Source organism: Lotus japonicus, chromosome 3, assembly GCF_012489685.1.
Source record: "Lotus japonicus ecotype B-129 chromosome 3, LjGifu_v1.2".
In the NCBI taxonomy this organism is placed as follows: domain Eukaryota; kingdom Viridiplantae; phylum Streptophyta; class Magnoliopsida; order Fabales; family Fabaceae; genus Lotus; species Lotus japonicus.
In genome coordinates, this window is record NC_080043.1 from 68,679,101 (window position 1) to 68,699,764 (window position 20,664).

Consider the following 20,664-nt stretch of genomic DNA (forward strand, 5'->3'; position numbering starts at 1 on the left):
AATTGATTCTTAAAATCAATTCGGTCGTTTTTTACTGATGATCAACCTAACATTTGTAAGATTACAGGGACCTAAGTACAAAAGCATTAATACAAAGACCACAGTATTATGAGCAAAAAGTAAGAATGTATTTTTACATATTAAAAGTAATCCTAAAGGAAGTGACATGTTTTATACTTTTGAGTTTGAAAAATTAATATTATGGGGACTACAGGTTACCTACATCATGATGCAACTGGTCATTTCTCTTAAACCAAGCCTTTTATTTTCCTTCTTCATTATCTTCTCCAAGTCTTCATTCTTCAACAACGGCCACAACATTCTTTAACCAACTTTTCTCATTCTTCAACAACAGCCCCATATCGTAACCACTTGTTAAATGGATGTGTGTATCCCAATTGAGGCTCAAGCATTTTTCAAATTTACACTTCTTTGATACGTAAAAGGGCAGAGATCACATCTTGTACTGTGCACACTTTTTCTCATATTCTCAAACATGAGCATGGCGAATGGTGAAAGGTTGAAAGTTGCTGCTCAAACAGGTGACATAAATATTCTCTACACACTAATTCAGGAAGATCCATACATTTTGGATTACATAAATTCAATACCATTTGTTCAAACCCCTTTGCATGTTGCTGCATATGAGGGGCATCTCCAGTTTGCCACTGAGGTTATGAGGTTGAAACCTTCATTTGCATGGAAGCTAAATCAGCAAGGTTTCAGTCCCATCCACCTTGCTATGCAAAACGACCAACAGAGTATGGTGTTACGCTTTATAGAGGTGGATAGCAATCTTGTTCGAGTCAAAGGGAGGGAAGGTTTAACTCCTTTGCATCTTGCAAGTCAAATAGGTGAAGTTGACCATTTAGCTATCCTCCTCTATGCTTGCCCTGATTCCATTGAAGATGTCACTGTGAAAAGTGAGACCGCACTGCACATTGCTATAAAAAATAAACACTACGAGTCCCTTCAAGTCCTGATTGGCATGCTAAAGAAAAATCGCGAGAGAGGTTCTAAGGAGATGGAAAATAGGATTCTAAATTGGAAGGATGAGGTAGGCAACACCATTTTGCACATCTCAGCACTCACCAATTTTTTTATAAGCCAAAGAATTGTATTTAAAAAAAGCACAAGGGGTGCTACACCCAAATACAAGAAAAGAGATGAAGAAAAAGAAAAAAGAACAGTACAATCAGACTGCAACAAGCAAAAGCCCCCCTACTTTGAGGTACAAACTTACATGATACCAACTACCCAACCCCACATTGCCATAGCAGCACAAACAACCCCATGAGCCAACAGACACCCAATTTGTAGGCAGCAACAAGAGCATGTACCAAAGATGAATCCAAGCTAATAAACAACCCACCCATGTCTCCAGCGAATTTCACACAGATGAAAGACAAATTAAAGGGCTGGTCTTCCATTCAAACAATGAATAATAGAACCCCCTCACATTCTCCTTTAACCAGTACCAGGACCTGACTTGTATTAGGTCCAAAACAAAATCATCATCCCAAACCCCATCTGAAAAAATAATACTGTTGCGCATAAGCCATAAGGACCAGCAAGAAGCCATCCATACCGTCATCTCCGCAAGCCTCTGTTTCTTGTTTCTGGCCAAGAATGAAAACTGGCTAAAGAGAGACTTTGACGAAGAAGGCACAGCTGTAACAAATCCAAACCAGCGATGAGCGGCAAGCCAAACATCCAAAGATCGCGCACAAGTACAGAACAAGTGATCACAACTCTCCCCTTCAATATTACAAAGAGAGCAAAGCAAATTCGCAGCTGCAGGAATCGCACTGCGCCTCCTCAAGTCAACCTTTGTCGGGATCCGGTTGAGCAACATGCGCCAAACAAAGGCTTTCACCTTTGATGGAGCAAATCCATTCCAAATTGACTGGAAATCAATATCAGAATCCACGGAATCGCTAACCTGCAAAAAAGAATAAGCTGAGTTAACCGAATAAACTCCCTTCTCCCCTGGTTCCCACAACCACCTATCCGACCTCCCTTCCCGCAGACAACCAATATTAATAGTATTGAGCAGTATATCAAGCCACCCTAACTCCCTACCTCGCAACCCCCTCCTCCATGTAAATTTCCACTCCCAAATACCCTGACGCCACTCCCCCACCTCCTTAACAGTAGCATACTTGTTTTGAGATAAATTATACAGTCTGTGAAATCTTCCCTCCAAATGTCCCGAACCTAGCCAATCCTCCAGCCAAAATCTAGTTGCATCCCCTTCCCCCAAAGATTTCTTAATCCTCAAATCAAACCAATTATCATCTGAACACAGTGAGAGAACATCCCTCCACCAAGGTGAAGCGCACCTTCCATCGGCCAATTGAGACTTAATTACCCTGCACCAGAAGCTATTAGGCTCTGTCACAAATCGCCACCTCCATTTTCCAATAAGCGCCTTATTGAAAGTAGCCAAATCTTTTATCCCCAAGCCACCAAAAGCTTTGAGTTTACATACATCAGACCATTTTACCCAAGCAATTTTTCTTTCCACATCTGAACCACCCCAAAGAAACCGTCGCATGAGTCTAGTGCATTCATGAATTATCCCAGCTGGCATCTTGAAGAAAGATAAAAAGAAGAGAGGTAATGCAGACAAGACACTTTGAATAAGACAAACCCGCCCCCCAAATGATACTGATTTCTGCTTCCACCTTGATAGTTTCTTCCTGATCTTGTGAACAACTGGTGTAACACCCCGATTTCGGTGGCGTCACTTTAGTAACCAAAGAAATAACTTAAGCGGAAAAACGTGAATTATTTTTTTTTTCCGATAATGTAAGTAAAGACAGAAAGAGATGAAACTCTAAAACGAAGATAACAGAACTAATATACAATATGATTACAGCCCCCACTGTAAGTTGTAAACCACGTCACGAGTAAACCTCCAGTGACGGAAAGTAAAAGAGAGTAACGCCCGTAGGCAAAAGTACAAACCAAGGTAAAAATACTGTGTCCGCAACACTAAACCTCAAAATCTGAGAACAAGTTGGCCCAGCGGCCTAAGAAAAGACCCCCTAAATCCAACCAGCTCTCTGTGATCTCCATAGGAAACCGCACAAAAAGCTATAGGCGGGAAACTACCCTGTCCCCAAAGAAACAATGACGGTCAGAGCTAAGACTCTACTCCTACACTAATCCCATCTCGAGTAAGTCGCTCGGTGGCCAGCGGGGTCGACCACCCCTGAACCGTAGTCCTCCTGATCAAGCTTCTTCAACCTAGTTTCCCCTGAAGGGTGAACCATCGTGAACCGGTCCGCCATGGACATCTGACAAAGGCGTAGTCCGCCCAAACACACATAGAAGACGCGAGTGTCAACTCCAAAGAATTATATAAATATTAAAGCCAGATATATATATATGGGATAATAATTATTAGCCTCTCAGGCTTAGAGTTTAGGGATAACATCCTAGGGTTGCATATATCACAATGAATATAAAGATAATAATAAGAATTAGCATGCCTCAAGTAGGATAAACAGGTACCAATCACACTCAGCAACTAAGTCAGCATGTATGTTGCATGAAATGCAATGCTGGGTAACAAAATGCATTCCGGAAGAAGGATGGACACCATCGAGTCAGCCCTAACACCGGCCAAAGTGGGACCATTCCGCTCGGGCGTCTCTTACACCACACAAAAGTAGTCAGATCAGCAGTGAACCCGGAGGTCTGCCATTCCGTCTGCTACTGAGGACCACCGTAGTGTCCTAAATATGGAAATCCGGGTCTTATGACCATTTTGGAATCCACCGAGGTCCGGTAATCCGCCGTGTATTAACCTCAAAATGAGTGCATGAATGCAAGTGATTAGCCAAACAACGTCTCCGACCTCACTCGACACGTCGTCACGTGTTCTAGCTAACTTATTGTCTCTAAAAAGCCTACCCTAAGGCAAATGTCGATTCTGCGACAAAATGAATTAATCAAAAAGAAGAAGAATGTACTTTGGAACTCATGGTTCCCGGCTAAACTTTAGATAGCCAATCAATAAACTGCTCATCGAGAGAAAAGGTACCGAAGTACTTGGAAGCTTATAGTCTCCGGCTAAACTTTAGATAGCCAAACAATAAACTGCTCATCGAGCGAAAAGAGTATCAACATACTCGAAAACTTGTTAGTTCCTCAAAACTTGGACTCGACGACGCTTCTCGTATTTCCCAAACTAATATTCAGGCTCTAAGCTCTTATCTAAGATTATTATTATTGTTCAAAGTATTTAGAAGTTGATTAATGTCTTATGAGTTTTCCGTGATGAAATAGTTTTCATTTTAATCTTATAATACTTCCTAAGAGTTTTCAAAGATCCCATAATCTCAAATAATTCCCTGAGAAGGTCTCGATCCATTAAAACATAACAAGGTCCGAACTCCGTTCGTCCTTTAAAACTCTCTCAAAATCTCATAAAAATTCGGCATGACTTGCCCGTAATCCTCACTTTCCAGAAACATAGGCACGAGTGGAATAGCATCAATGAAACAGCTCAACCAATAGGCATAAACAGCATATTCCAACACATCCTAAGTTAACCATGTAGCACATAGCATGTGAATCATTTAGCACACAATATCATGGCATCAAGTACTCAACAAGTTCGGCCGAAGCCTCAGAAATCATTTCAGACATTTAGCAATTAGGTGCATAACACATAAATCAAGTCGAATTTCATCGACACCTAAAGCATTATCTAGTAATTCAGAGAGTAGCCCTCACCTGTAACTCCTCCAGCGTTTTCCTCACAACCTCCTTCACGTTCCTCGCCTTGATCTCCAGGAAACTCCTCAAAAGAACCTTAAGCCAAAATCACAGAAATCAACACATTGAGTCAGAAACTCAGCAAGCAATAAGTCCTAGGGTTACACGGTACATTACAAACTCTGTGGTACGACAAGGTAGTTTGGTCATTATTTTTAGCTCAAAATTTCAAAATTGGATTTTTGAAAAACAAATTGGATGGGGACGTCCACAACGACGTTTATGACGACAAATCCTACTAGCACTAAGCCAAGTCGATAGATTAGAGCGTAAAGGTTGCGACTTTGCCGAAAAATGGGTATTTAAGGTAGAAATTGATCCCGGCGGCATTTCGTCGACATTCGACAAAATCTAATCCGCAGAACACGCTCAGGAGCATGCAGGGAAGAAGTTTAGACACTGAAATCAAGCTATTTGGACAATTTTACAAAAAGCTCCAAACTTTGAGCTCAGAAAAACATAGAAAAAGTCGACAGATCTGACGATCAGAAGCGAGATATAGTTTACCTACCTCAAGGTCTTCGATTAGCAACGATCGGTGAAGAAAACGGGCAAAGATTCGCGAAAATCCGGATCCTCTCTTTCTCTCTAGCTGCTCACGGTTTTTGGGGGAGGGAATGGGTGATTTTTTGGCAAAAATCTAATTTTTGAGCTATTTATAGATTTTGGAAAAAGCGGAAAAAAGATTTTTTTGCGATTCCGATTTTTCCTGCGCGTTCCTCTGCGCATTCTAAGATAGGTTCTGGCGACAGAATTCCAGAACTCAAAACAGGATTCTTGGAATTAAACCAAAAGATCCAAAATCGGCATAAGTCGGTGTAAGTCGGATTATCCCGAAAAACTACTTTTTGCAGTGATCGTCGGATGAGAAAACTTCCTTCTGAAGAAAGATTAGGAATGATGAGAGAAATAGGAGAACGCGGGTGGAATCTTCTTTTGCAGCTCCGAATAGAAAAAGTCTTCATCGTCTGTCGATCTTAGGTTTTCTCGAACTATCAGGGATTCCGTTTCGGCAAACTTCCGAGAATTGGAATTTGACGTTCGTACTTTCCAGGATTTCGCATCGAAATGGTTGTTTAAGGACGGAAAAGAGAAGTTCTAACATTTCTCTGAGGATTTTTTTGGAATTAGTTTCCATCGTGTCCTAAAGCGTAAATTAACTATTCAATAATACCTTTGACCTAGGATTAAGCGTATGTTAGTCGTGCTATAACTCTTTCGGTTTTTCGATAAATTCTTGGACTTTTCCTAAACCTTTTTCCTTCCCAAATTTATCTTAATCAAATAACTCTTTTATTTTATTCACTTATCCAAAGCGTTAAAACTTGGGCCTTACATTACTACCCTCCAAAAAGAAAGTTTCGACCTCGAAACTTAAGGGTCAGTAAAAAGTTCTGGATACTGTTCCTTGATCTTTTCCTTCAGCTCCCACGTCGCATCGCTGGTGTCCTTGTTCCAAATAACCTTCACTAACTCGATCTCTTTACCCCTCAACTGCTTTATCCTTGTGTCACCAATGCTGATTGGCGGTGTCTCGAAAGACAAGTTATCCTTCAACTCAATGTCATCCAGCTCGATAACATGTGTCGGATCAGCAATATACTTCCTCAGTTGTGTCGCATGGAATACATCGTGAATGTTTGATAGAAAAGGCGGTAGTGCGATCTGATAAACTACCGGTCCTACACGACGAGTAATCTGATAAGGTCCAATGAACTTTGGCGTAAGCTTTCTTGATTTGATTGCTCGACCAACTCCTGTAGTCTGAGTAACTCGCAGAAACACATGATCTCCCTCTTCAAATTCCAGGGTTCTGCGCCTTTGATCTGCATAGCTCTTCTGTCTACCCTGAGAAGCCTTCATCTTCTCTCTGATCTGTTTAATCTTCTCAGTCATCTGTTGCAGAAGTTCTGGTCCTACTAACAAATTCTCTCCATCTTGATACCAACATAAAGGTGTTCTACACTTGCGGCCATACAAAGCCTCATACGGTGCCATACCTATGGTCGTATGAAAACTGTTGTTATATGTGAATTCAATCAGTGGCAATAGGGTATCCCAACTGGCCTTGTTGTCTAACACGCAAGCTCGTAGCAAATCCTCCAATGATTGGATAGTTCTCTCAGTTTGCCCATCAGTCTGTGGATGATAAGCAGAACTTAGTCTCAGCCTCGTTCCCAAAGCATTATGAATAGCTCCCCACAAATGTGAAGTAAACTTCGGGTCTCTATCGGAAACGATACTTGTTGGCACTCCATGAAGTCACACAATCTCAGCTATATAAATCTCTGATAGCTTATCCACGTTGTACGTAGTTCTCACAGGTATGAAATGAGCCGACTTAGTCAATCGATCCACGACTACCCAAATCGAATCATATCCTTTTTGAGTTCTTGGCAACGCCACGACAAAATCCATCGATATGCTATCCCATTTCCATTGAGGTACATCCAAACTTTGTAGCATACCCGAAGATTTCTGATGTTCCACCTTCGCCTTTTGACAGATTAAACATGCAGCTACATATCCTGCCACTTGTCTCTTCATCCCTGGCCACCAAAAATTCACCTTCAAGTCCTGATACATCTTTTTCCTTCCAGGGTGAATGCTCAACTTGCTTTTGTGACCTTCGTCCATAGTCAACCTCCTTAAGTCAGGGTTGTTAGGTACGCACACTCTATCCTTGCATCGCAGGATATTGTCACTCCCTACCTTGAATTCCGGGTCCTTACCCTGAATTACTAAATTCTTATTTTCCGAGTAAAAATTCATCTTGTAACTGTTGGTCTCGGATTTCTTCCATCAATCCATTGGTGATCTTGATCGTCCCAAACTTCAGTTCTCCCTCAGATGCTCTCACATCTAAGCTCAAATCCCAAAACTGTTCCAGCAGTTGCAGCTCCTTAACCATCATTGATGAGATATGCATCTTCCTGCTCAATGCATCAGCAACGACATTAGCCTTTCCAGGATGGTATTGTAAGGTAAAATCGTAATCCTTGAGAAATTCCATCCAGCGTCGTTGTCTCATGTTCAACTCCTTCTGGTCAAACAAGTACTTTAAGCTCTATGTCGTCCTGCTCGACCACTCGTGTCGGTTCTATGTTGGAAATAACATTGGTTGACGCTACGTGCAATTGCACAACCTTAACCACTTGATCCTTTACTTTTGTTCGTCCAAAAATTCTGCTTAAACTCAGTACACCTCTGGCATTCCAGAGTGAATGTTCAACCTGTCCTCGTGATCTCCACTCATGATTCAAAACTTAACTCGATCGCTCTATAACTCATAGACGAACTATTCCCTTGGAATCTACTAGTCCATTAACGTCGATTCCAACTTCGTAACTATCCTCATTCGCACCATGAAATCAATCTTCTACTTAGTCATCACTCAAAGTAAAACTCGACGTGAGTCTTAATACCTTGTGCATCGCTAGACCCAGTCCCCTTTTAACCTCCATTCATCAGCACTTATAAGCTAATCATCATCTTAATATCTTACAATCCATCGTTGTCATCTCCCCTTTTTCGAGACTTCCCTTACTCGAACCATAAAACCAACCTTCACTTATTCACAACCCACTTTACAATCACCTAAAATCCTTAACACTTCCCCCAAATCCGAACTTATTCCCTAGAAGATCAAACCATAGCTGTACCTCAGGAAACTTAACTAGTCATTTTATCATCCGATCCCTCAACATTCGGAGGTTTAACTACAATCATTAATGCCAACACCACTAAATCTCTGATTCGAACATGATTTTCACCTCCCAAGGTCAATCTTAACCCTTAAATCCTCACTTAACTTAGTGAAATTCACTTGCTAACCCCAGCATGCAATATCGGAATCCATAACCAAGTTCCATTCACTCTTAGACTCTAAGAAATTTGTCCACATATAACAACCTCAAGTATTCATCTTAATACTAACTCTTTATTTTCGTAACTAGATCGTCCTCCAATCAATCCGATACTTAGTCTCTCGATCAAAACCTGACAAACCTTGAGTCATACGCACTTAAGACAAGAATTCATAGACTTAAAACCTAAACTTTCACCACGTCTGGACCTCAAATGTCCTTTAATTCTTCAATACTTCTTAAATGAATATCCATTTCTTAGACTATAACTCCTCCCCAAAGGAAATCAATTACTTAACAAAAACTTTACTTCCCGACTCCACTAGTCCTCGATTCAATCAAATTAATCTTACCAATCCATCTATCAAAGTCCATTGCCAGTTCTGATTCCGAATATCACCCCCTCAATATTAAGTTGATCAGGCCTAATACATCGAAGGTGAAGATTTAGAAAAACCCACTGGAACAGTCGATGAGTTCCTAACATCCAGTAGTCACAGAGATCTTGATATTAAATCCTCAATGATGCCGCTACGGAACTACACACTCCCGACACCATACATATACTATCCATACGGAATCTCCCTGAGATTCATCCTTCAGCTTCTAGCTTCTTTGTTAAACACATCGGTGCAAGACTACTTTTCTAGGCTTAACGCGTTATTCTAAACCTCGTGTAACTTCTATAGTTTAAACACGAGCAACGGTCAAATAAAGTATTATTAGGCGTAATAACTATAAAGTCAAAGCTCGACAGTAAAGGCAAGTTAGGTGTGTTGCACACGTTACGAGAGTATTGAAGCGTATTATACCGGAATGAGAAAGAATAGTTAGAAGGTTACCATCGTTATTGCGCTCTCCTCTGGTTAATCCCTCAGCTCCTTCACCGTCCATGATATAAACCCTTCCTTCAGCAGCAGGGCGCTTTCCCCTTACGGTGTTAACAAACGGCTCAACCTTGGGTGTCTTGCAGTTGTTGGCCAGATGTCCTGGTAGATCACACTTGAAACACCTCGGCTTCCCCTTCGGGCATTTCGTGGAGTAGTGCCCAATCTCCCCGCATCTGTAACATGACACTTGTTTCTTTTCCCCTCTGACCATGGCAGGAAGCTTGCCCTTCATCTTGTTGTCAGACGGTCCTGCCTGGAACGTCCTACAGTTTACAGCCAAATGTCCACGTTGTTTGCACTTGCAGCATTTTGGTCCAGTCATTGGGCACTGAAAGGCGTAGTGTCCAAGTCTCCCACAACGGTAGCATGTCACAGCCTCCTGGAAATTAGTTGCGGTCGTTAACTTGCGTGATCCTGGGGTAGGGTCTCTTCCCTCGGGATGCTGGTATGGCTTCCACTGCCGGTACACCTGTGGATCTGACCTCACTGGTCCTCCAGCTCCAGCTCGATCCAATCCACTATGCTGGTACTTGGACGCCTCGATTAGCGGTTGAGGTCGTTCACGTGCAGCCTTCTCAGCGCGTCTGTAAGCGTCCTCAGCAGCCTGATTCATCATTGCCTCAATCATGGTAGCTATTGCCTTTGCCATCCTGTCAGGGCTTACCATCCTATGCTTAGTCAAACAAACAGTTAGTACCCATCACAAGATAGTCTCTGGCACAACTATACAATATGATCAAGCAATAACTTCAATCAATTCTAAGCGAGAAATCGCTTGGCAGACAATCAATTTTTACTCTTTGCAGAGTCACACAACCTAGCACAGAAGACCTATTCCCCAAAGACTCCCGAAAGACTCGACAAGCTCTGATACCACAATGTAACACCCTGATTTCGGTGGCGTCACTTTAGTAACCAAAGAAATAACTTAAGCGGAAAAACGTGAATTATTTTTTTTTTTCCTATAATGTAAGTAAAGACAGAAAGAGATGAAACTCTAAAACGAAGATAACAGAACTAATATACAATATGATTACAGCCCCCACTGTAAGTTGTAAACCACGTCACGAGTAAACCTCCAGTGACGGAAAGTAAAAGAGAGTAACGCCCGTAGGCAAAAGTACAAACCAAGGTAAAAATACTGTGTCCGCAACACTAAACCTCAAAATCTGAGAACAAGTTGGCCCAGCGGCCTAAGAAAAGACCCCCTAAATCCAACCAGCTCTCTATGATCTCCATAGGAAACCGCACAAAAAGCTATAGGCGGGAAACTTCCCTGTCCCCAAAGAAACAATGACGGTCAGAGCTAAGACTCTACTCCTACACTAATCCCATCTCGAGTAAGTCGCTCGGTGGCCAGCGGGGTCGACCACCCCTGAACCGTAGTCCTCCTGATCAAGCTTCTTCAACCTAGTTTCCCCTGAAGGGTGAACCATCGTGAACCGGTCCGCCATGGACATCTGACAAAGGCGTAGTCCGCCCAAACACACATAGAAGACGCGAGGGTCAACTCCAAAGAATTATATAAATATTAAAGCCAGATATATATATATGGGATAATAATTATTAGCCTCTCAGGCTTAGAGTTTAGGGATAACATCCTAGGGTTGCATATATCACAATGAATATAAAGATAATAATAAGAATTAGCATGCCTCAAGTAGGATAAACAGGTACCAATCACACTCAGCAACTAAGTCAGCATGTATGTTGCATGAAATGCAATGCTGGGTAACAAAATGCATTCCGGAAGAAGGATGGACACCATCGAGTCAGCCCTAACACCGGCCAAAGTGGGACCATTCCGCTCGGGCGTCTCTTACACCACACAAAAGTAGTCAGATCAGCAGTGAACCCGTAGGTCTGCCATTCCGTCTGCTACTGAGGACCACCGTAGTGTCCTAAATATGGAAATCCGGGTCTTATGACCATTTTGGAATCCACCGAGGTCCGGTAATCCGCCGTGTATTAACCTCAAAATGAGTGCATGAATGCAAGTGATTAGCCAAACAACGTCTCCGACCTCACTCGACACGTCGTCACGTGTTCTAGCTAACTTATTGTCTCTAAAAAGCCTACCCTAAGGCAAATGTCGATTCTGCGACAAAATGAATTAATCAAAAAGAAGAAGAATGTACTTTGGAACTCATGGTTCCCGGCTAAACTTTAGATAGCCAATCAATAAACTGCTCATCGAGCGAAAAGGTACCGAAGTACTTGGAAACTTATAGTCTCCGGCTAAACTTTAGATAGCCAAACAATAAACTGCTCATCGAGCGAAAAGAGTATCAACATACTCGAAAACTTGTTAGTTCCTCAAAACTTGGACTCGACGACGCTTCTCGTATTTCCCAAACTAATATTCAGGCTCTAAGCTCTTATCTAAGATTATTATTATTGTTCAAAGTATTTAGAAGTTGATTAATGTCTTATGAGTTTTCCGTGATGAAATAGTTTTCATTTTAATCTTATAATACTTCCTAAGAGTTTTCAGAGATCCCATAATCTCAAATAATTCCCTGAGAAGGTCTCGATCCATTAAAACATAACAAGGTCCGAACTCCGTTCGTCCTTTAAAACTCTCTCAAAATCTCATAAAAATTCGGCATGACTTGCCCGTAATCCTCACTTTCCAGAAACATAGGCACGAGTGGAATAGCATCAATGAAACAGCTCAACCAATAGGCATAAACAGCATATTCCAACACATCCTAAGTTAACCATGTAGCACATAGCATGTGAATCATTTAGCACACAATATCATGGCATCAAGTACTCAACAAGTTCGGCCGAAGCCTCAGAAATCATTTCAGACATTTAGCAATTAGGTGCATAACACATAAATCAAGTCGAATTTCATCGACACCTAAAGCATTATCTAGTAATTCAGAGAGTAGCCCTCACCTGTAACTCCTCCAGCGTTTTCCTCACAACCTCCTTCACGTTCCTCGCCTTGATCTCCAGGAAACTCCTCAAAAGAACCTTAAGCCAAAATCACAGAAATCAACACATTGAGTCAGAAACTCAGCAAGCAATAAGTCCTAGGGTTACACGGTACATTACAAACTCTGTGGTACGACAATCTAACGCGTTAAGACAAGTTTTCGAAAAAGTCGGATTTCCTCCCCCCTTGGTATAGCTCTCGGCCACTTTCCTTAATTGGGAGGGTCGATTTTTCTTCGATCAAACTTGGTTCCTAGGTTAACATAAGCCGTAACTAAGACGGTTCTAGGCTCGGAAAAATTTTCGGATCGAAAACTGATATAGGGGTAGTTTGGTCATTATTTTTAGCTCAAAATTTCAAAATTGGATTTTTGAAAAACAAATTGGATGGGGACGTCCACAACGACGTTTATGACGAAAAATCCTACTAGCACTAAGCCAAGTCGATAGATTAGAGCGTAAAGGTTGCGACTTTGCCGAAAAATGGGTATTTAAGGTAGAAATTGATCCCGGCGGCATTTCGTCGACATTCGACAAAATCTAATCCGCAGAACACGCTCAGGAGCATGCAGGGAAGAAGTTTAGACACTGAAATCAAGCTATTTGGACAATTTTACAAAAAGCTCCAAACTTTGAGCTCAGAAAAACATAGAAAAAGTCGACAGATCTGACGATCAGAAGCGAGATATAGTTTACCTACCTCAAGGTCTTCGATTAGCAACGATCGGTGAAGAAAACGGGCAAAGATTCGCGAAAATCCGGATCCTCTCTTTCTCTCTAGCTGCTCACGGTTTTTGGGGGAGGGAATGGGTGATTTTTTGGCAAAAATCTAATTTTTGAGCTATTTATAGATTTTGGAAAAAGCGGAAAAAAGATTTTTTTGCGATTCCGATTTTTCCTGCGCGTTCCTCTGCGCATTCTAAGATAGGTTCTGGCGACAGAATTCCAGAACTCAAAAAAGGATTCTTGGAATTAAACCAAAAGATCCAAAATCGGCATAAGTCGGTGTAAGTCGGATTATCCCGAAAAACTACTTTTTGCAGTGATCGTCGGATGAGAAAACTTCCTTCTGAAGAAAGATTAGGAATGATGAGAGAAATAGGAGAACGCGGGTGGAATCTTCTTTTGCAGCTCCGAATAGAAAAAGTCTTCATCGTCTGTCGATCTTAGGTTTTCTCGAACTATCAGGGATTCCGTTTCGGCAAACTTCCGAGAATTGGAATTTGACGTTCGTACTTTCCAGGATTTCGCATCGAAATGGTTGTTTAAGGACGGAAAAGAGAAGTTCTAACATTTCTCTGAGGATTTTTTTGGAATTAGTTTCCATCGTGTCCTAAAGCGTAAATTAACTATTCAATAATACCTTTGACCTAGGATTAAGCGTATGTTAGTCGTGCTATAACTCTTTCGGTTTTTCGATAAATTCTTGGACTTTTCCTGAACCTTTTTCCTTCCCAAATTTATCTTAATCAAATAACTCTTTTATTTTATTCACTTATCCAAAGCGTTAAAACTTGGGCCTTACAACTGGCTCCCATAACTTTAAGCTATTTGTTCTCCCCCCAACCGGTATCCCCAAATACACAAAGGGAATTTGCATTAATTTACAGTTCAGAATTGATGCCAACATGGATAAAGTCCCCCCTTCCACAGCTACTCCGGCTAATTTGCTCTTATGAAAATTTACCTTGAGACCAGAAGCTAGTTCAAAGCACCTTAAAACACACTTAATTAAAGATATATTTTGAACACTTGCCTCCCCAATAAAGACAGTGTCATCAGCAAACTGCAGCATAGATATTGCCAGGGCCGTACCCCTGCCAAAACTGAAACCCACAAATCTGCCCCTGCTTACCGCCTGCTGGAACAAACCATTCAACCCCTCAGCCACCACCAAAAATAAGAAAGGAGATAACGGATCACCCTGCCGGAGCCCTTTTTCCATTTTAAATTCCACTCCTGGACTCCCATTAACCAGCACAGAGACAGTAGCAGAGTCAAGACAACTTCTGATCCAATTAATCCAGCTCCTACAAAAGTTCATACGACCCAGCATATACAAAAGGAAATCCCATCGAACAGAATCATAAGCTTTCTCATAATCAACCTTGAAAATAACAGTTGACCTCTTAGACCTCTTTGCCACCCCTACCGCCTCATTCACAATCACCACACTGTCTAGCATATTCCTTCCCCCCAGAAAAGCAAACTGGTTATCGCTGATTACTTTCACAAGCACCTTCTTTAGTCTATTAGCCAACAATTTTGACACAACTTTATACATACAACCAATCAGTGAAATATGCCGGAAATCATTAAGAGAAAGAGGCGAATCAACCTTTGGAATCAACGCGATAAAAGATGCATTACTACCTCTAGGCCACATACCTCGCAACCAGAACTCATCCACAACCCGCCGAAAATCTGCCCCCATCAAGTCCCAAAAGTGCTGTAAAAATCTGAAATTAAACCCATCCGGTCCCGGACTCTTATCACCACCACACTCCCACACCGCATCTTTTATCTCAGACGCCTCAAAACGCCTAACTAAGAAGGCATTATCCTCAGTCGAAACAGTTTTAAAAGGAACCCCATTCAATTTCAGCCCTGGCCAACTTTCAGCTTTAAATTTATTGTTAAAAAAATTGCTGACTTCTTCCTTCACCTTCCTTGGATCCTCCTCCCAAGAGCCATCAATTACAAGACCCACCATTGCATTCGACCTTCTTTTCCAATTAATCACAGAATGAAAATACTTAGAATTTTGATCCCCCTCTCTTAGCCACCTAGACCGTGCTTTTTGACATAAAAGTGATTCCTGAAGCTTCAGAACTGACCAGAATTCATGCAGCAAATTTTTCCGCTCTTGGTTATGAGCTTCCGACAAGGCTGCCTCTTCTTCCATCAAATCAAGCTCACTAATTCTCCTTACAGCCAAGTTTCTCCTGGTTTTCAGATTTCCAAATACGTCAGTGTTCCAGCCTTTTAACTTTGATTTGAGCATCTTCAACTTTTCTTTATCCTTCTATCTATATTTGGAGTCTACTTCGGATTAATGGGTCTATATCTTCTATTTTCAAACTGAACAAATTTAATTTTCAGTACTAATGTGGGATCGAGAACTCCCTACTTCTCTAACAAACATTCAGTTTTCTCTTTTATTTTAAATATTATTTTTTTGAAAAAATGGAGAAATTAACCGGAATATGTGTTAATATTTGAATGAAATAAGTATGTGCTAAAAAGTACCGTAGGTTTTTCCTCTCACACGGTGTCATTCTTTTATCATTGAAATCTTGCAATGTGAATTAAAAAAGACATGGCGAGGAAGTTACAAACTTGGATGTTTTTAACTGAGATGTCATCGTTTGATTGGTGAGATAATGGGTTGGATTCATTGGGTAATCGCAAAAATACCCACTGTGGGTAAAGTAAAAACATGCTAGATTGATACAGAGTTGGGCACGAGTTAAAAACCACAAAAAGTTATGAGTGTGAGTGCAGATACAGGTACTATAGTACTTAACCCGCCCATAAACTTTTCACAATAGTTTAAATGTGTAGCTATAGACACGGAAAATGTTTCTCATACTTTACCCAACATTTTCCAGAGGTCTCATATTCTAGTGTTAGTTATTCCCTTTAGTGACAGTTTCCCGTGCTCTATAGTAACACTTTAAGAAAGTGTAACCTATTGTATAGAAAAGTTAACACTTATCAAGTAAAAACTGATCCGTATTATTTGATACGAAACACTTATTGAATACCGTGTAAAACGTGTTGCCTAAAATAAACCCTTTATGGCAACAGGCACAAACTGATTCTTGATGAAGTTGAAGACAACAGTACTCTTTGCCTTTTGCGTTAGCTAGTGTTACTAAAAGCAAAATACTCCACACATTAAAGATATAATATGTATATATGCACATGCACTAGATAATATATTAACAAAATTAAAGTTATAACTTAGTTCTTTTAATATATATAGAAAAAACTTACTCCTTTTTTAAATAAATGACTAACTTGGATCTCCATATTAAATTTATAGTTGCTAATTTTTTAAAATAAGTAATTTTGTAATCTACGAGTATATAATTAACTATATAAAATTATAAATTTAAAGTTATAAGTTATAAATTTCTCACTTACTCTTATTAAAGGTATATATCAAAAAACAATATATAGTTAAAGTGGGTATGAGCACGAGCACATAAGTACTCAGAGAGGTATATATGAAGATGAACTTTCAAGTTTCTACTAACGCGGGTGCGTGAGAACCGGTATGAGTAGGCATACTTTTTAAAATGCGGGTATGAGAATGAGAGAATATTACCATGTCAAGACCTACTTACTATATCATCCCTAAGAAATGAGACACGGTTTAAGGAGAGAAAAGTTCAATCCTTGATTGTTTTTTGATAGACAAAGATAAATATATTGAAAAGAAGTATGAGGGTACTTCAACCCAATACAATAAAAGGAAAATAGAGAAATGCTAGAGAGATTAACAAATTCAAAGAAAAAAAAGTTCAATCCTTGATTAATAACAAGGCAATAGGATTGAAATCATCTTTCTTAATTGTTAACTTTTCTATAGTATAATTTCTTCGCACCGTCCCCGTATGATAGCTCAAGCGGTATGAGTTGGGGATATATGAGTTTGGTCGGGGGAAGTCCACAAATTAATTCCTAGCGGGTGCAATTTATCTTTCCAATGGAAAAAAAAATTCTGCGCTTATAAATCGCCAACTAATCATATTTCAAATATATGTAACATTTATAATTTAAATTTTAAAGTAGTTTGATTGATTTAAATAAAATAACTGTCACTTCTTTTGAATATATCGCCCTAGTGTAAAACTAGTGCATCAACATTTTTCTTTTTTTATATGTGTTGATATGTCCGTTTTATATCGGAAGAAAAATATATTAAGGAGATATAGGTGATTTGAATCTTGCACAACGTTTATGAAGTTCCTTGGTAGTACAGGCAATTGGATTGTTGGTGAAGACTGGGATTAATTTGAATGCAAAGAATTCGGAGAACAAAACAGCATTAGACATGGCAGCCAGTGCTGAGATCAAGACTAAATTGTCCAAAGCTGGAGTAAAACTTGGCTCATCAGACGTCACTAATGCTCCCACATTTGCAGATGAGCTAAGATCGAAGACCAAATTTGTGGATAAAATTATACTCCCTCCGGTCCTATTTATAAGCATGAAAGAGAAGAAAAACCTTGGTCCTTTTTATAAGAGCATCTCCAATGGAGTCCTTATTTTGAGACCTTAAAATAAGATCCGGATCTTATTAAATCTCACCATTGGGGGTATCCTACATGGCATGAGATCTTAGTTTTTGCTAAGATCCGTGCCTTAGCTCATGTACTCTCAAATTTGAGATCTTAATTAAAATATTATTTTTTCTCTCTCCTTTAGTACCAGATCCAAAGTGAAAAATAGAGGGAAAGAAACTGAAACTGAATCTGAACCAATTTCATTGATAAAGAATGATAATAATATACAGATTACAAACATAATATTACAAAGATCAAAGATCAGATTACAAAAAATTGGGAAAATGGAAAGAAACAAAACCCTAAATTTCCTAAAAATAAAAAACCCTCACTGAGACTTCTCCTCACTGTGGTTGGCTTGACCGACCGTGTCCTCACTGTGGCTTCCTCATCGGAGATCGGAGGTGGATGTAGGTTGGTGGAGGAGAGGAGATGAGGTGAGGTCGCGGCGGTGGAGATGAGGTGAGGTCGCGGTGGAAAGAGGAAGAGAGAAAGGAAGGGAGAGGAAGAAAACTGAGGGGCGGTGGTGGAGGAGTAGGGCGGCGGCGGAGGAGGAGGCTGTTTGGAAATTAGGTTTGTGTGAGGGAGGAGAGAGCATCAGAGGGTGAGAAGGAGAGAAAGGAAAATTAGGGTTTGTGTGTGTGAGAAGGGCTTGGCCGGTTTTAAAACTATATGTATTGCCTTGGACCGGCTCAGCCGATAACGGTCCAGACCGTTGGGCCTTCTTTTGACCGGCTGGGCCGGCCAGTCATTTTTTTGCCCGTTTGAGCCTTCTTTTTTAAATTCCGTTTTTTTTTAATTCTATTTTTTAAAATTCCGTTTGGGACCGTTTAATGATTAAATTGTATTGAATTTATAATTTAATATTACGTGGGTATAAATAATATAAATATATTGGGTAGTGTGGGTCCAACTAAAAGTAAAATAAGATACCAACCACTGGAGCAAAATGTGCATGGAGACCTTAAGAGTGTCTTAAATCCTATGTGGCAGTCTGGGCCCACAAAAAGTGAGTTAAGTCCTAAAATAAGATCCCACCATTGGAGATGCTCTAAGAACCAAATGAAAGTTTGAGCTATATTAATTAATTTTTTCCAATGATGCCCTTATTAATTCTAACTTGTAAAATGTGTCTCATTAATTATTCTCTCTCTTTCCCACTTTCCAACACTAATAACAAAGGGTAATTTTGGAAGTTTATTTTGATTTAAGACAAATTTAATGCATTTTATCTAGTTTAACTACATTTCTTAAACTATGTGAATTTTTTTTTGTTGCTTATAAATAGGACCGGAAGGAGTAGTACCTCTACTCCGCAATGGAAATAATATATCAGAGGAACAAAGAAATGCTTTTTTGGTAATTGCTGCTCTTGTTGCAACAGCCACCTATCAGGCAACACTGAGCCCCCCTGGCGGGCTTTTCCAGGCAAATGCCGAAGACCTTATAGCCACATTATACCAAGCGAAATCAGCCTTGCCTCCGGTTGTTTTCCTTTTCTTTTACACCTTGAACACACTTACCTTTGCGATGTCAATTATGAAATTATATATTCTGACCCCAAGTGGGAAAATGGGAAGAATGTTGTACCTCCCAGTGTTCTGGTTTGCCACATGTTATCTCTTTGCTATGCACGTGATATCGCCTACCTGGATTCTCAGTACCATTCTGTCCTGCATATTCTGCTTCTTGTTCCTTGTGGTGTCTTGGTCATTTTTCTCAGTGTCCAAATCTCGCATTCATGCCACGAACAGGGAAATCAGCTCCAGGAATAGTGCAGGTGGAAATAAATGGTAGCTGCAAATTAGCGACTTTTATGGGGCAGTTAACTTACACCCAATATGATTTTAGAAAAAGTAAGTTAACATGTTACACATTTTCTTATGGACCAAAAAACCAATTATTTTAGTTTTAAAATAACACATTTGGGGTATAATTGTAATCTGAGATTCAGTTATTTTTCAATTTCAAAAACTGCACTCTCTCTCATATGTTATTTTCCCTTTTTCACGGCTCACATGTTCTTCACATCTGTAATTTGTGAATTTCTGCATTTTGCTTTCTCCAACTCCAAGCACCCAGTTTACTAGTATCAATCACCGCATGTACTTTTCCATTGTTTCTCTCAAGTTATTTACGATTCAATTTTTTTTTCTAATTCAAAAGGTGTCAACATGAAATAAATCATTGATGGAGAAACAATGATAATGTGATGAAATAAACTATAAAACTAGAATGGCTTACGAGAAGAAGAATAGATTGAAGCAGAAAAAAATCTTGTGAGGGAGGAAAGAAATTGCAGCGTGAAGAGGGAGGATGAAGAGCTAGCAGGGAGAACGAAGAGGGATTATCGTGGGTCAAATGAGAGAGAAAAATATTGAATTTTTGAATTAAATAAAAATAAAATTACACAATTGACCAAAACTTAAAGTGAGAGTAAGGTTTAGAGTGGAGTTTTCTGTAATAAATAAAAAAGGTGTAGCATGTTAACTTACTCCTTCTAAAAAACAAGTGGGAGTAAGTTAACAAAGCTTTTATTTATATATATATATATATAAATATATATATATATATATATATATATCTATGTATATAAAGGTGTTGTTGTGTTGTACTATTTACAAACTGCCACCGTCACTACAGCATTTTTGGCTTTCTGCTGCGCACAGAAAACCGCGGGCATATGTCAAAAAACCGTGGTTAAAAGCTTAGGCCACGGTTTTGCCACGGTTTTCATGTCGCAGTGTATGTGGCCGTGGCCAAGCTCAAGTGCCACGGTTTTGTGAAGTTAAATCCACGGTTCGCTTAAAATCTTAATGCCACGGTTTATATAATACCTCGTTTGGGAAACCGTGGCCCTAGAAATTTCAGCCACGGTTTATT

General features: G+C 40.0%; 1 pseudogene; it reads left to right on the plus strand.

Moving 5' to 3' along the window:
- Positions 1–502: 502 nt before the first annotated feature.
- LOC130744583 (ankyrin repeat-containing protein BDA1-like) lies at positions 503–19,578 on the plus strand (annotated as a pseudogene).
- The last annotated feature ends 1,086 nt before the right edge of the window (positions 19,579–20,664 follow it).